We start from the raw sequence: 17,373 nt of genomic DNA on the forward strand, positions 1-17,373 counted from the left end.
GTCACCAGCTGAAACGAACTAAATAAGGCAACATACTATTACATTACGATGTGACAGGACCATTCTCAGGTCCTTGTCGAATCTCTTCACTGTTCCTGTACATAGGATTTACTAAAATAAAATAAACTTACGGAAGTAAAGATTTTATAACTGATGCCATGTAGGTATGACGATGACTAAATTCCATAAAGCAGAGAAAGATATATATTAATGGTTTGTCTTCGGAGCTAATCATCAAAATAATACAATAATTCCGTATCTCCGAAGACAAACAATCCTACGATACATGCCCGAGATGTGTGAAATGCCCCGATACTTTGCACAGCTCTCACATTTCGGTCTTCAACTGTACTCCGTTGCAGAGTGTGGGGAAACGGCGCGGCCATTATTTCACGACAGTCAGCAGGCGACGAAGGCAAACAGCTTCCTGCTCGCCAAGACGGCCGTCGCCATCTCACACCCCCTCATATTATGTGTGTCTTCCGCCTGCCTCCAGTTCAGTTTATATGGTAATGATAGGGCAGAATAAATCTGACAGTCAATGAGATCCGTGGGGATAAATGAATGTCTCACATAAAAGCGACACATGAGATTTGTAGTTATTGTTCCCCTGCAACCTCTTTTACATAAAGAGAGGAGCAGGCCTATATAAAAACACTTGGCCTAAGAATTTCCATCCTCTTCTTCTGAAAGGGGGAATAAACTATGCGGGATACACAAAGCAGAAGAAAATGACTTGCGAAGCTTTTTATTGATTTTTTACGCAGAGGTCTGCGTCTAGGCTTGGGAACAACATGCTCCTGCGCACTTGTTGCAGAGAAAGTCTTTTTCGAGAAGCTGCGCGGCTTACAGTTCTGTTCTTCTGTTTATCGAAATGTCATGTATTCATCATTCTGCTGAAAGGACCAACTTAAATTAAAGGGAGTCAGCTGTAACAGTTGTGCCAGAGAGGACAGAGTGTTTAATGCCGCGTTAAGTGTGATAATTCTTCCCTGAGATACATTACTGCATCCTTATTCTGATTTATTTATTATGCTCCTGATGTTACGTTTGTCTTCACATTAATAACTGTTTGCCTTCATATTGTGAAAACCCTCACTTCTGTTTCAATAAATAAAAATAAGCTAATTTCGCGTAACTAATTTGAAAAACACATGTGCTAGGTATAATAGTGCATATGATATCTGTTGTTGTTGCTGAGTAACCCGTCAGCTCACATGGCGTGCACAGCCTCCATAAATCACTAACGTAGGTTAATAATAACGTCAGGGATTATGGAGGAATGTCGATAAGCAAATTAGGAGCTACAACGTTCCGTAAGTGGCACAGCAGGATGATGAAGTCACTGTGGTAACACAGCACAGTCGCGGAGATATAATTATCGTTTACATCTAGAATGGAAGACAATTCTGCAGTTTACATCGTAAACGCATAATATTTCGTCTTGTATCTTTAGTGTGCTAGTTCCTTCTAGTACACTAGCAAACGGCGTCGGTTTTTTATGGCTCAGTAACACGCATTGCACGCAGCTGTTTATTTTTATTTATTGATTTTAATTATTATGCATAATAGCCAGCTACGCTGAGATGTAAACGGTTTATATTTTATATCATTCACGATGAGCCCATTTCGGCAAATTGCCATCGTTAGGGTTCTGTAAATGCATAAATAAGCGATGGTCTTAATATAATGGTCTTGTAACTATGATCTGAAAAGCTATAATATATCATTAGGTGTTTTTACCTTGCATGTAAAATCTTAGAATTATCACTTTCTTCCAGGTGTACGCTGGATATCTATATCGGATATTACTTGTTTTCCATATATGTTACTTTTCTGACAGCTTGGATGACAGTGGGTCAGCGATATTACATTTTTACGTAGTTACCATTATAAATAACGGATGTGTGAAGTTCAGTCGGTTTTTATTATTTTTATAGGTTTGTTTCTTAGTATGTTTTTACATAAAGTTTGAGATTTTTATTTTAAGTTTTTAATTTTTCTTATTAATTGTTGATTTCTATGATGTAAGTTGGTGTTCAGTCTCTGTTTTACATTACTCATGTTGTTATCACTGTTACTGTGGATATGTGTTGTTTAGAGTCTCTGATTTTATTATTTTTTTTACCCGTTTTCCCGATTTATAATGACAATAAAGTTTTCTATATACATTTAGTGATTTATGTCCGTTTGTTCGTTCAGTAAATTCGTTGAGTAGCTGTATGCATGTGAATATATCTCCATTTCCTCAAGGATGTTTATAAATGTTCACTCCTGCGTAATAAAGAGGATTTCTAGTGATTCGTTTATACGTTTTACTAAGTGTTTCCCTGTTTGTAAATGTTGAAAAAATGTGGATGGGTTGTTTTCACTTTCTCTGGTGTGCTCTTTATCTCTAATTTAGAAGTTTCCACCAGTTTGACCTATGTAGAATTTGTAGCACGTGTTACACGAAATTTTGTAAACGCCGGAATTGTTGTGTATGGGAATTTTCGATCTGCCTTAGTGTATTTTGTGTTTGAGGCTGTTTGTTTTATAAATTGCTAATGCAATGTCTGTTTTGTTGACTAATTTGCTGATTGTTTCGAGATGTTTCCTAGATAAGACGTGCTTACGTATTTTGTATTCTCCTTTCTCGTTATGTGTATGTATAGTGTTATTTCTATCTGTATATTCTGATTTTCAGGTTGTGTTTTAGTGATTCATTACTCTTACAATTTTGGGGTCATAATCGTTTTTCTGGGCTATGTGTTCTAAGATTTATATTTCCCTCTGGATTACTTCGTCTTCTAGTAGTACATTATGAATCTGTTCAGTATTATATGGTTTGGGGGCTTTTGTATGATGTGAGCGTGCATTGATAATACGGTCTCTTGTGTTACGGTTTCTATAAATTTCGAAGCAATGTTTGTTTTAGTGTTCTTAACAGTTCGGTCGAAGAAGTTACTTATTTTTCTTTACTTTCGAGTTCTATGGTAAGTTTCAGTTTGGGGTGTCATTGACTCAGTGCTTTATCTATTTCGTCTATGACAGACAGGTTAACTTATATAAGCATCAAAGTGGAACCATAGCTGACATATTCCTTAAAAGCTTGGAAGAAAAACTTTTTGAATCAAAAATCACAACTAATCAAAAAATCATATACTACAACAGATATGCAGGTCACACTTTAATGCTTATGGTAGGTAGGTTAACTGAAACAGGCGAAATGCATAAAGCACTGAGTCAATTACACCCCAAAAATGAAGTTTACCATAGAACTCGAAAGTAAAAAAGTAATTAAATGCTTCGACCTAACTGTTCTGAACACTAACAACAAACCTTACTTCAAAATTTACAGAAAGGCTACAACAACAGACCGTATTATCATGGCACACTCATGCCATCCAAAAGCCGACAAACTCACATTCTTCCACATAATGCTGAACAGATTAATACATTTACCACTAGAAGACGATGGAGTCCAGACGGAAATAAGAACCTTGGAACACATAGCCCAGCAAAACGATTATGACCCTAAAATTGTAGACAAATGTACCACAATAAAATACAAACTGAAAGGCACAATATACATAAAGAAATAACACTATACATACACAAAACGAAAAAGAAGAAAAAAATACACAACCTCGTCTTATCTAGGAAACATCTCGAATAAAATCAACAAATTATTCAAGAAAACTGACATCGAATTTGCATTTCAAAATACACACAGCCTCAAGCACAAAATTCAAAAAGGCAGCTCGAAAACTCCATAATACACGATCCCCGCGTTTACAAAATTTCGTGTAACACATGCCACAAATTCTACACAGGGCAAACTGGTAGAAACTTATCAATTAGATATAAAGAGCACACCAGAGAAAGTGAAAACAACCCGTCCACATTTTTTTCAACGTTTACAAGCAGAGAAACATGACGTAAAACCCATAAACGAAGCACTAGAAATCCGGTAATTTCCAAGAATGTCTATCTATTGAAGCTGCGGACTCCAAACGATAGACACCGAACGTGCGATTCTAAATGGATGACGCGACTGTGGTGGCAGGCGTTATGAGCATGTTTATAGTGGTCACTACAGCAACGACAAAAGAAGAACGTTACTAAAATAGTTTTAATTACAAACGAAACTACTTACGTTACTCGTCCTCGACGCTGTTGTCGTGAGAAAGTCAATCTAATGTGTATGCTACGGGAAGCATTTCCTTTTTCCCATAACCTGGGTAGACTCTGCGAGTGTCACGCAGAAATATGGGTAGAGTGTCACATTCCCGACAAAAATTCAAACAATTTTCTACATTGCATAAGCATGGAATTAGATTCTTCCACGTGAGGCAATCGGCCGAAGAAACGTCGACAATACCAGACATCCCACTCACTACAGTTATAAACCGTTTGGGTTTTCCTAGGATATCACAAATAATTTACCATAACGCCCCTCACCACAATCACGTCATCGATTTAGAATTGCATGCTCCATGTGTATCGTTTGCATCCAGCGACTTCGATAGGCAAACATTCTTGTAAATTACCAGATATCCTCCTACTGTGCAGAAGGGAAAATTCATGAACATCGTTGAGGAAATAGAGATATGTTCACATGCATACAGCAATCCAACAAATTTACTGAACGAACAAACTGCCATAAAGCGTAAAAGTATACAGCAAACTTTATTCACATTATTAATCGAGGAAACGGGTCATAAACCAATAAAATCAGAGACTCTAAACGACACATATCCATAGCAACAGTGATATCAACATGAGTAGAGTAAAACAGAGACTGAACCCCAACACAAATCATAGACTACAACAATTTTTACGAAAAAATTAAAATGCAAAACAAAAATCTCAAACCCATAAGAAATAATCAAAACCAACTGAATTTCACACATGAAATATCGCTGACCCTCTGTCATCCAAGCTGTCAGAAAATTATAATACATGGAAAACCAGTAATATCCGTTATACATCTCCAGCGTACACCTGGGAGAAAGAAATAATCCTAAAACAGACAGATTATGACAGCAACGATGTTATATGTAGGGTAAAAACAACTAATGATATGTTATAGCTTTTCAGATCGTAGTTACTAGGCCATCGCTTGTTCTTGTATTTACAGAACAGCTGACGATGGCAATTTGCCGAAGTGGGCTCTTCCTGAATGATACACAATATAAACAATTTACGTAGTACTATAGCTGGCTAGTATTCAAATAATCATGTCATAAAAAGACATATTTTGCACTGCGGGGCTCAAACAACAAAAGCTATTAATTTTGGTTTTTGGCAACGTTGACTATACAGCTAGCAACCGACACAGAAGGAGGCCCTCAGAGTGAATATAAGACTTTGAGTTGACGTAAATTGACTGAGTTGGCTAGGCTTTGGTAATAACTAGGCGTTAAGGAGATTACATTACGTACAAGTTACAATGTTTTCGTATGGAGATTAACACCGCTGCTGGGCTGATCTCGTGGTCACCTGGTTGGCCCCATCGACTTGTTTATATGTGGCGGTATGTGTCTATCAGATGCCTTTGTAAGGTTCAGAAAAGCTATGCATCTGAAAATCATTTTCTTCGTTGGACAGCTTGCGTCTTCCCTTGTAGTATTGCACGAAAATATCAGTTTGCTCCGCTCCGTTAAGAAAAGTGTCTTTGTTGTATGAATTACTTCCATAAGCTCCTCGTGTCTTATGCTTCTCACGGTTCATGGGTGTACAGAACGCAGTAGTTCCTTGTGCATACGTGATCTTTAAATCAAGTGTGTAAATGAAACCTTGTTTGTCCTATATAAAACTTTGCACACACATCGCTTCCAAATTTATTTTTTACGTGCCTGATCTACTAAATTTCTCTAGTTGTCTTCAGTCTGATGCCGTAGGATTATTTTAATGGAACCTTGTGTGTGAAATGCCATGCTCACGATTTCACGAAAACGTCTTGCTAATTTTCATGGTGTTCCCTCTATACCATACATTCTATATTTCGAGTCCTTATTTCGTTCGGTTTTGCTTCTGGGGACAGTTGTATTTAATTTTTAAATACATTTTTGCCTTTTTGTTAAGTCATTCATTTTAAAGCCATTTACTTCTGCTTCTTGCTTAACATTGAATCACTGAAACTGCTTGATAGTTTATCAGAAAGTCTCGTTGAATTTCGAAATATTTAAACACGTATCCTTCATTATTACTTTACCGGCTTTAATTTTCGTCACAGATCTCGCAAACAAAAGCTCGAGATTCATTTTTTCCTGTATTATGTGCGTACTGCATGCAGGCAAATGAACGTCACGCTCCAGACACATTAATGTGAACTCAGCCTATGTTCGATGTTAATGTGCAATAATTACTGACACACGTTTCTTATAGAGCGAAAATCCGCTTCAGTTGTTAGTAGTTTTCTTGCTTTATTCCACGGTTGGTTTCTAAGTTTAAAGCTTCATCTTCAGGAACATTAGAAGAAGAAGCTTGCACAACTTTCACTTTTGTAGTCCAATCTTCCTCCGTTGCACGCAGTATTAGGGTACATTGATAGTTTTTACGTTTTGGACCGTCTGACTACAAGTGAATGAAACACAATTTTCGTGCCATACATGTTTCGCCTATATTCTCTTCGAGGCATCTTCAGTGACCTGGAATATGGACACGTTTTTACTATTTAGTTTACATTTTGGGGAAATGTACCCATAGGTTATAAACAGTTCTGGTGGTTGGTTTTTGCTATGATGTAGTAATATTTAAAATTCCACTTACTGGTTCCGTGGACGATTTTCTACATATAACGTTTCTGTTCCATTTTTGGTGCCGTTCCTCTTCTTACAATTACAACCTTCAGTTTTTTCCACATTTCACAGCACTAGGAACTGAACATTTGTAGTGATGCTATGTTGTCATCTGTGTTGCCGACTGTCGGATGTTATTGCCAAAATTTAGTTACAAAACACTATTAAATAGAAAACAACAGCACAGTGATAAACACAGGAAACCTAATGGAACTCATCCATAACCTACAGTTACAACACAGAGCTTCATTGATTTAATTTGAATTAAAAAATATGTATACCTCCATTTCTATGACAGAAACAATAGAAATTATATGATAAAATATCACATCCTACAATAGCTTCACCACAGACGCATTGAAAGAAATTACAAATTTGCCGTTTTAGCTATACAGTAGAGGCCACCCACAGTTCCTGTGCAGAGTACATTTTCGTGCCTTCTAAAGTCATGAAGAACTCGGCACTATATCTTGCTAAAGTGTCACCGTCAACACAAAACCTGCTACGAAAAATGGTTTAGGGACAGCCTGCGTATCAGTGACGAGAGGGAATGGATCTTGTTGTGGTCAGTTTCTTTGTTAAGCGAGAATGAGAGGCAATTTGTGTTGTAGTGGAATTATAGTCTTATCCAGGTAAGAGCATTAAGGTAGAATAATAGGGACAGAGATACTGAAATTGCCAACAGTTACTGACAGCACCGGCAGGAGCGTTAGGAAAAGATTTGCAAATACTCGGGAATATAATACGGATGAGAGGAATGGCTAGGTTTGAGATACAAAATAGTGAATGCAGCAGAGGCTGAAGTAGGCAAACAGACAAGGCGTTGCAGATATACTTGAGTAACAATCGACAGATTGCATATAATCGGTGAAATGAATAACTGTAAAATGTAGAAAATGAAGCACGCGAATGGGAATGAAACCGACAGAAACTGGAAAATGGCGAGGCAGGAGTGGTCTAAGGGGAAACAGCAATCTTTAAAAGCTTGCACGACCATGGGAAAGGTGATAATGCATGCAGAAATATTTATAAAAAAATTTGGCGAAAAGAGAACCATCTGTAATGTGATCTACGATGGTAACTCTGCACTACTGAAAAAACGGAACCATAAAAGGAAAATCTGAACAGGCTATCAAGTGGAGATGAGTCTGAAGAAATCGTTACGGAAAGAGAAGAGGAAATACATGAAGATGAGTTGTGAGATGTTAATTCACAGTTGCAAAATGCTGACACGTGTTATTTTATAAATAAAAGAAAATACTGACGGAACTTGAACTCCTGTTCCTTAGCTATATAAATGATATGCCTTCTAGTATTAAGGATAACTCTAAAATATTTCTGTTTGCTAATGACACTAACTTGGTAGTAAAGAATGTTGTGTGTAACATTGGCTCGGTTTCAAATAGTGCAGGTCATGACATAAGTTCATGGCTTGTAGAAAATAAACTAACGCTAAATCACAGTAAGACTCAGTATTTACTGTTTCTAAAAGAGAATTCGACAAAACCTGAGGTTTTAATTTCACAGAATTGGCATATGGTTAGTGAAACAGAACAGTTCAAATTTCTGGGTGTTCAGATAGATAGTAAACTGTCGTGGAAAGCCCACGTTCAGAATATTGACCAAAGACTTAATGCTGCCATTTTATTCGAACGGCATCTGAAGTAAGTGACTGAAAGTTACGAAAATTAGTCTACGTTGCTTATTTTCATTCGCTTATGTCGTATGGTATTATATTTTGGGGTAACTCTTCCCATTCTAAAAGGATATTTTTGGATCAGAAACGGGCGGTTCGGGCAGTAAGTGGTGTCGACCCCTGTTCACGAGTCTGGGTACTTTGACACTGGCCTCTCAATATATGCTGTATATTCCTTACTGTCATTTCTTGTTAACAATAATGGCTTATAACCCAAGAATAAGCATCTTTCACTTAGTTAATACTTCGCAGAAATCTAACCTGCATTTGAAATCGGACTTCCTTAACTCTTCTGCAGAAAGGAGTGCAGTATACTTAGGGTTGCCATAATCCAAGGACGAAAATAAAGGACAAAATTTGGTGATTATAAAGATGTGGTTGAAACACGGACCGACATGGTGTGCAAATGACCATTGGTTTGCATTTCAGTTGAATCTTTATCATTACTTTATAGTGGTAATTATGAAGATGTGGTTGAAACCTGGAATCACACAATGTCCTTTCACCTTTCTGCACGTCAGCCAAATCTTCATAATTATCATAATTCAAACTGTAATTCTGTCAGCAAAGAAGTTGTAATTAACAATGAAAATTAATCCAAGCATTAATGGTGTCTATAAAGGAATGGTCAATGAAGAAGAAAATTAATTGCAATTGTCATTAAATAACTTTTTAATTAAAGCACTGAACACAAATTATTAACATGCACACAATCATGCTGCTGCAATTGATTTACATCTTTCACTTTAATCCTTAAGCCAGTCATATTCCTCTGAGCCCTGGACAAAAGAAAGAAACTCGCTGCGATTCTGAATGAGTATATGAAAATCTGTGGAAGTTGTTGGTTTTTCATGTTATATTGGATTTGGAGCAGTGCATTGACTGATGCTAAAGCTAGCCTGTTTCTTTCTTCTGTTCACTGCGCATTCACTAGGGAACACACTCTCGCCACATTGGCATTATGCCCTGGAATGGACAAATAGTACTGCGCAATAACAAACAGTTCCGAGTAATGCACAATCCCCCAAAAAATTTAACCCATTTTTTATGAGGTATCATCTCTAAATTGTTATACTCTCAACACTAAGAACAACTAATGAATGCAATCTTTCAACAGCTACACTGTTCCTTCCGAAGACCTGGCGGAAAACAATCTTGGTTTACATATGAAAATATGTCTTTTTCGAGAATTAATTTTGATGCGTACCAAGCATACGATGTCATTGCCTGAAAAATCGGTGCTAAGTTGAATGAATTATTCTGCGAATAGTTATTGCAGCCGTGCGTTTGTACAATTCCTGCTGGGTTTCCAGAAGCACACTGCAATTCTGAAACCTCGTAATAAAGTTTTTAAACTGGCGACAGAAATAAACATCACATGGCTGGAACACAGGTGCGCAGTTTCGCGGTATTACTTTTACCGTCCACTTCGGCTGACCCTCGTCATCTATACACATGCTGTCATACATCAGAGTATTAGTTTCCCCACGCCAGGAATCCAGTATTAGACAAAACTTGTTATCAGCAACGAATGGTTTTAAAACATTCTCAAGAAATGTTCTGTAAGTCGCATTTGTCAATTTCCCGGATTTGGAGCAAGCAATGTAAAAAGTTTTCAGCAAGTCAGTTAAGCGACTGACCGCTTCTTTCTCCCTTATGCGCTAACGCGCGTCGAATGTTCACCCGATACTCGCATCCTGTTTGATCGGTGTTGATCACGTAATCACGATTAAAACCGGTTATAAGTGACGCCGTTTGCGTGCTGAAAAGAGCGGCCACTTTCTGAATACCTTCTATGTTTTCTACCTCCTTGTGAGAGGCGTATTTAGTGACGTGCCGTTGACGAATTTTATATTCCGATTTGAAATTCTTTGCCCAGGATAATGATGCAGCAAACGTAAAATCTTTGTTGGTCGTATATTGAAGTGCTGCACCTGCAGCCCACTCTTGGTGTATTCTGGTTGTTACATTCGACAGAGTGGTCGTATGTCCACTTATTTATCGCCTCATATTTTTCGTGTCTTGTTCCTCGTTTAACAATATCATTTTCTCACAATTTTAGGTCCTTCTTACTTTTCAGGGCTGTTGTTGCTCCATTCCTATGAAGTGTTTATAGGTTCCAAAAAAATGGCTCTGAGCACTATGGGACTTAACATCTATGGTCATCAGTCCCCTAGAACTTAGAACTACTTAAACCTAACTAACCTAAGGACATCACACACATCCATGCCCGAGGCAGGATTCGAACCTGCGACCGTAGCAGTCGCGCGGCTCCGGACTGAGCGCCTAGAACCGCTAGACCACCGCGGCCGGCTATAGGTTCCATATTGGGTGATTCCTGGCTAACGCTATCGCCTTTACTTTTACTTCAAGGGGTACAGCGCCATAGTTCAATCGTTTAGTAACCGGTTAGTAATACTCATCGGGAACAGATGAAGCAAAAATTGCCTGCAATGTGGACATATCCAAAGTTTTATGGCCATTTTGCGATTCACTAGTCGCGTTATCTTCCACTGAATCTCCTTGTGCTTCGCCGTCATAGTATAGTTCTTCAGTATCAACAAAAGTAATTTCCTTCGTCAGCTCCAAAAATTGCACGACGGTAGCTGCTCCTATCAATCTAGAACGCCGAGGAACAGAACTGCCTGCTTCCGGTAGTGCATTGGTAATACTTCTGTATTTCCGGCCGCAGCGATGTCGGAGCTTTGATGTTTTGCCGGATTCCTGATATTCACGATACATTCGTGAAATGGTCGTACGGGAAAATCACTACTTTATCGCTGCCTCGGAGATGCTGTGTCCCATTGCTCGTGCGCCGACTACAACATCATGTCGAGACTCACTTAAATCTTGATAATCTGTCATTGTAGCAGCAGCAACCGATCTAACAAGTGCGCCAGACACTTGTTATCTTATACAGGCGTTGACTTCCCCAAGTCGATTAACACACACGGGTAGGTTCTTTCCTTCCAGAATGTGGTATTCTGCTCTTTCCCGGTGACTTCGTCATCGACGGAATTTGAACCTTCTACTACCTCCTTTCCCTCATCATTGAGAGAAAGTTTCGCCGTTCCTACGCGTACACATTGCACGACACGCTGCGTGTTGTCTAGGAAGTGGTCATAGTGTGACTGGGCAGGTGTGTGTGTTCGCAGTGGGTTCCACTGGCGGCCACCTCGTTTGTCGCCAGCGAGTACACCTGGGTGAGCCCGGCGTGGTGCTGGAGGTGCGCCTTGCTTGTACGTGACGGTGCGCTCATTACGGCGTCTGCCCGCCGCCACCGCCGCTGCCGCCACCGCTGCCGCCACCGCCGCACGCGCATCCATTATTCGGCACCGGAGCGCAGGGACTCAATAGCTCGCGACGACGCTCACTTTGCGCGGTACGCCTCCGCCTTTGTTGTCTCCGGCGCCGCCCAGTAAAGCGCTCATTAGATGCATTATTTATCGCCTACTTGGGCGTCCTGTCTGCTGCGTCCCGACGCTTGTCCCCTCAACGAGTTATTCAGCAGCTATCGCTGTCATTGTCAAAAGCGATAACACGTCGCTGCACAGGTTCACTAAGAGAGAAATTCTTTTGTTTACAAATCTAGTCTGCTCCAAACACAGTTATGAATTCTTCAGCTGCATATATAACCCATTTCCACAGCCGCATGTCTTAGCACAACACGTCCGGGATTCGGGTGGTATGCGAGCCCTGGACCAACCACCCGGCGGGTTAACGATGAGGGAGGATGTGCCGGTCAGCCTAGATGCGTAATTTCGTCGTTTCCCATATCGATGTTGATGCAGACCGAGCTGGTAGCCAATTGTAGCCTCACGCCTCAGTGACATGTTTCGCAAACATTTCGAGAACGTTATCACAGTTTGATGTGGATAACACTAGACGCAGACAGAGGGAGCACACAAATTCCATACTCAGTAGCGACAGGAAGGGCACATCTATGTATGTGTACGTGTAGGTGTGGGTGTGTGTATTAGCGCAGAAACCCAGCGCTGGCCCAGGTGATTTTTTGTAGCTGTGCGTCAACACCCACACCACGCAGCCTCCGACCTTGTGCTTAATGTTTGTGACGTTTGAACCATGTGCTTAAAATGATATAATTTTTTAGGCACGTTGAGCTCTTATGTGGATGCCATCTGCAGAGTGTGCCGCAAATGCAGTTAGTAGTAAAGAAGTAATAAACTATAACGTCATGCCTCACGTGGAACTTGTACTGCATGACAAGCGGTAAGACAGTACGCGGTTAAGATTTCTACATTCATCATTCTTTAGGGGTTGTCAACGAGAAACAAATTCTTCAAGGTTTGAAAAAATGTTTAAAGTTTATTTTAAGCGGCTCAGTGCTCTCATTCGCAAATACTGAACAAATAAAGTCTGAGAATTAACATGGCACGGGCTATCCCTCTTTTCCACTCTCAACCCTTCGACAGGAACATGAATTGTAGTCACAGTTTCGAATGTGGGCAACCAGCTGTGTAATGGAAGTACGACAATGAAAATTTGTGTCGGATTGGGACTCGAAACTGGATTTCTCGCTTATCACGAGCGGTCGCCTTACCATTATGCTATCCGAGCACGACTCACTGCCGCACCTAAACTTACATAGGTAGGTGTTTCTCTTTCCCACAGCGATTATCACTAGTCTGTAAGGTATATGTGTACTAAGTGTGGTTGAAATCGGTCCAGTGGTTTAGGAGGATACGTGAAACACACACACACACAAACACAAACACATACACATACACAAACACAAACACATACACAAACACACACACACACACACACACACACACACACACACACACACACACACACATTTTTATAATATGTATGGATACCGGGAGACAAGAACAAACTCGTATTACAGGTTTCATTGTTGAAATAAACGAGTAATCTGCAACCCATTAACTGTGGTAATGGAAAAGGAAAGCTTTTTTAAAAATAACTGTATGAATATAGTGTCTATGAGATGAGGGCCCTGCAAAGTATGCACTCCCGGAAGCGAATTATGACAGTTCGAATGGTGCTTCGAGACAATTCCTTCAGAATTCCACGGATTATTTCTCAAGTCCTTGTTCACGTGCTATTAGTCGTCGGGGTCATTGCTTTTGGGGCGGTCCCATAAGAAATACAGTAGCACACCAACGGTCTTTTGGTCTTGAAGGCGAATAAATGTCACGCAAGCTTTAAATTACGTGGCTACTAAAAAGCTTTTCAATAGCTGCCATTGACGCTCTGTGTGTATGGGTTGGGACCCTTGCTGAACCAAATGATTACGAAGATCGGGAAAGTTTTGATCTGCTACAGAAGTCTCGAGCATACTGACTTACAGTGCAGATGTAGCATGCTCTCACATCCCCACGTGTCCTACGTGGTAGCACACGCTCAATAACTGATTGTCCCTAGCCGTATGTACTGTGCATCTATTTCCGTTTCCACCAAAAGTGGAAGATCCTTCTTGATTAACTGTGTCACAAAAAAACATACAAATTTACTAGGAGTTAATGATCGATAATCAGTAGGATTAGTTACTTTATTTACAGGTACAACGTCTGAAAGATGATGAATTCACATAAGGTTTCACAATTACTGCACTCACTGATCTCATTTACGGTAAGGATGATAAATCCAAAGTTCATTTAGCACTGGTACTTATTGATAAAAAGTCAAACTCTGTTCAGTCGTATAACCATGACACCTACTGAGCACAGCTGATAATCTGAGTTTGATTCAAATGGTTCAAATGGCTCTGAGCACAATGGGACTCAACTTCATCAGTCCCCTAGAACTTAGAACTACTTAAACCTAACTAACCTAAGGACATCACACACATCCATGCCCGAACCTGCGACCGTAGCGGTCGCGCGGTACCAAACTGTAGCGCCTAGAACCGTTCGGCCACCCCGGCCGGCTAATCTGAGTTTCACACACTAATAGCAGTCTTGGAACACCAATCGCAAGGTAAGCCAACTCGGAGGAGGCAAAGTTTCCTGGTTGACATTGGCCTGCTCTTAGTGAGGTGAGGTGTCTCCCAGGTTAGACGGCTACAGTAAATCAGAGGTTTAAATTCTGGTGGTCACTGTGTGTCGAAACTGCTTGCAGTGGCTCAGTAAACAGAACTGAGGGAGTAACACCGCCGTCATGCACGCATATGATTCACAGAAGCTAAGTAGTGCTCCCGATTGTGGCACAGTTGTCAAGGATGAACACGCAAATAATGTCGTGGCTGGCACCTTTCATGGCGAAGCTAGCGCCTCATGTGTCCGTGGTACCAGCGCGTTTTGGAAACAGTTCAGCTTGGTGTGGTTGATGCCGTGGCTGCTGTACTGTTGATGCATGAGTCTGCCAAGGGAGTGTCTCCTGCGGAGCAACTTGTCGACCATGTCCTTACTGTGGTTAGCTGTGGTCGCAGGTGAAGGCGTAGAGTGTACTACACGTCTTCAAAGATGTAAGGTTTCCCCAACTCGCCTTTATTTGGCCCACCAAAATTTAACCTTTATGTGGTGTAATGATACTGACTGATGAGATGTTTCACGTTCCCAGTATCTGAAATCCTGCTAATTTAAAACTCTGCTGAAGAGGAGGAGGAGGAGATCAGTCTTTAACGTCCCGTCGACAACGAAGTCATTAGAAAAGGATTAGGCAAGGATGGGGAATGATATTGGTCGTGCACTTTCAAAGGGACCATTCCGGCAGTGCCTGAAGCGATTTAGGGTAAACACGAAAACATAAATGTAGATGACCGTACGCGGGTTTGAGCCGTCATTCTACCGCCGATTTGCGAGTCCACAGTGCTAAGCATTGTGTGGCCTTGCTAAGTATCGCCGATATGACCATAAACGCCATCTGATTCAAAAAGGTTATAATTAAATTTATGGTTGTCTTTAGCTTTTTCTGTCGTGAGTTCTGATGGTTTCAAATCTTGTAGAAAAATTACGGCAGGATGGAACTTACGATCACTGAGGAGTGCTCGAGAGACAGTTGTTGAGCTTACGTTTATTTGGAATATGTAACAAGTCAAGCAAATCGGCATGATGAAGGTCATCAGTTCCTCTCGTGACAATCGTCATATTAACAAGGCATATATGGCCCCAAAACGACCCCAGCTCAGAATTGTTCAAACACAGGTTTTAGTGTGAACCTTCCACGCGTTCCTAGCCGTTCTAAGTTGACACATATCAATATTACAGAGCGAGGTAGCAAAGTGGATAGCTCACGGGACTGGCATTCGGGAGGACGACGGTTCATATCCGCGTATAGCCATCCGCATTTAGATTTTTCATGACTTCCCTAAATTGCTTAAGGAAAATGCCAGGATGGTTCCTTTGAAAGGGCGCGGCAGGTTTCGTTTTTCATCCATCCTTCCTTAATCCAAGATCGTGCTCCATCACTAATGACCTCGTTGTCGACGGGACGTTAACCACTAACCTCCTCTTTCTCCTTGCTCATCTCTATGTTATAACTTTCTTCAGGGGGCCCCTACCCTCTTATTTGAAAATTTCCGTTTATTACCGGTAATAACATTACCATAATCTGAAACCAACAATATCATTACATAAATCCAAAACGACAATCTCATTCATTCATTAGTAAATTTAAAAGTACAATAATTGAGGGTGTAAAGATGCAATTAAACATTTACTTCCTTATGAACGTCGGTGATGTGACTCATACAGTTTCATCTTTTGTCACCAGTATGGTACATTTCCCTTCATCTAACCACCACTACTTGTTCGGGCCTTTCAGTTTACTGACCACACAGATAACTAAGTGGTAGTCATCATACCTAAGGTTCATCTAAAACACAGAAGCTATACGATACAGCTCCTATTGCCTAGGAAGATACAGAAAAATCAGGTGCTGTCCAAGGAAACAGCACTCCACAGTTGGGTAAAAACGATTTAATACAAAATGCTTTATAACCCTGTCGTCACATCACCGACCATACACTTTGTACTCGTACTACAGCACGTAACGAACTAACCCGATAGGTGGACAATCATGAACAACGGGTTTTCCGTTATGTGGGTTCTGTAACGCCTAGGGGGCCACAAGGCAAAGACCTAGTATACTGCCCATGAGTTTGTGGCAAAACGCTGCGACAACAAGCAGTGAACAATGTTGGCAGAGAGCAGCAAATTCCCTTTAGTACGGAATTACGCGGAAGGCCTACGACATAACAATCCCTCGACTCAGCCCATCAAAATCAAAAGCAACATACTATTATTTCAGTCCTATATTTGTCTCGTTCCTCTCTGAAAGAGTGACTCGAAGTCTCCACTGACGTACCCACAGTAATCACTGCGAATTTCCACGTCAGTCACAGAACATCGACTGCTGTAGCCCTGCCCCACGCCCTGCCTCACATAAAGCCCTCACGTTTTTGCTATCGGTCCGCGGTCACCCATGTACAACCGTCCCGGCTGCCGCCGCCGTCCTCCCAGTGCTGAACGACACGTAGCCGATCCACTACCACAGTCTTTCGACAGGCAAAAACATGCGAGAGGCACAACATTTAAATGTTATTACAAAAGTATTACATTTCTTTCACTCTACAACAAAACGATTCAACCAGCTAATAACCATGGGAAACATTAGATTTCTTTTCCCATTCCACTCATTGGTGTCAGCTGGGAACTCTCGCCAGTAACAGTCGCCCCACCACTGATCCAAAAACTTCACATTTAATTTAGCAGTCACTGGTTCGTATTTATCAAGGCACATTTTCAATTGCAGTGCTGGTAGTCAGCGGCAGCATGTATCCTCATATTTTGCATACCATAGTATGAAAAAAAAAACTCTTCATTTCCTCCAAACATTCACATAAACACGCAGCTCCAGTAGTATAACTGCGCTTAACCCATTCACTGCCGTCTCTAGTGACCCCAG

This window comes from Schistocerca nitens, chromosome 6, assembly GCF_023898315.1.
Source record: "Schistocerca nitens isolate TAMUIC-IGC-003100 chromosome 6, iqSchNite1.1, whole genome shotgun sequence".
NCBI lineage: Eukaryota > Metazoa > Arthropoda > Insecta > Orthoptera > Acrididae > Schistocerca > Schistocerca nitens.